Source organism: Lolium rigidum, chromosome 5, assembly GCF_022539505.1.
Source record: "Lolium rigidum isolate FL_2022 chromosome 5, APGP_CSIRO_Lrig_0.1, whole genome shotgun sequence".
Classification (NCBI taxonomy): domain Eukaryota; kingdom Viridiplantae; phylum Streptophyta; class Magnoliopsida; order Poales; family Poaceae; genus Lolium; species Lolium rigidum.
This window is the reverse complement of record NC_061512.1, coordinates 73,495,090-73,496,437: the sequence shown is the minus strand read 5'-3', so window position 1 is coordinate 73,496,437 and position 1,348 is coordinate 73,495,090.

Here is a 1,348-nt window from a genome sequence, read left to right as displayed (position 1 = left end):
ATTTGTTAATTGCCCAACTGTAATTTGTTCACCCAACATGCTATTTATCTTATGGGAGAGACACCACTAGTGAACTGTGGACCCCGGTCCATTCTTTTACATCTGAATACAATCTACTGCAATCATTGTTCTCTACTGTTCTTCACAAACAAACATCACCTTCCACACTATATATTTAATCCTTTGTTCACAGCAAGCCGGTGAGATTGACAACCTCACTGTTACGTTGGGGCAAAGTACTTTGATTGTGTTGTGCAGGTTCCACGTTGGCGCCGAAATCCCTGGTGTTGCGCCGCACTACACTCCGTCACCAACGACCTTCACGTGGCCCTTGACTCCTACTGGTTCGATAAACCTTGGTTTCTTTCTGAGGGAAAACTTACTGCTGTGCGCATCACACCTTCCTCTTGGGGTTCCCAACGGACGTGTGCATCACGCGCCATCAAGACTGTTTTCTGGCGCCGTTGCCGGGGAGATCAAGACACGCTGCAAGGGGAGTCTCTCACATCCAATCTCTTTACTTTGTTATTGTCTTGCTTTACTTTATTTATTTTCTGCTTTGTTTGCTTTCTTTATATTAAAAATACAAAAAAATTAGTTACTTGCTTTACTTTACTTTATTTAGTTTGCTTTACTTGTTTTTATTGCTGTTAAAATGAATACTCCTGAGAACACTAAGTTGTGTGACTTCACTAGCACCAATAATAATGATTTTATATGCACTCCTATTGCTCCACCTGCTACTACAGCAGAATTCTATGAAATTAAACCCACTTTACTAAATCTTTTTATGAGAGAGCAATTTTATGGTGTTAGTTCTGATGATGCTGCTGCCCATCTTAATAATTTTGTTGAACTTTGTGAAATGCAAAAATATAAGGATGTAGATGGAGACATTATAAAACTGAAATTGTTTTCTTTCTCCTTAAGAGGAAGAGCTAAAGATTGGTTGCTATCTTTGCCTAAGAATAGTATTGATTCATGGACTAAATGTAAAGATGCTTTCATTGGTAGATATTATCCTCCTGCTAAAATTATATCTTTGAGAAGTAGCATTATGAATTTTAAGCAATTGGATAATGAACATGTTGCTCAAGCATGGGGAAGAATGAAATCTTTGGTAAAGAATTGCCCTACCCATGGACTAACTACTTGGATGATCATCCAAACCTTTTATGCAGGACTAAATTTTTGTTCACGGAACCTATTGGATTCAGCTGCTGGAGGTACTTTTATGTCCATCAACTTAGGCGCCGCAACAATGCTTCTTGATGATATGATGATAAATTACTCTGAATGACACACGGAAAGGAATCCACAAGGTAAGAAGGTAAATTCTGTCGAAGAA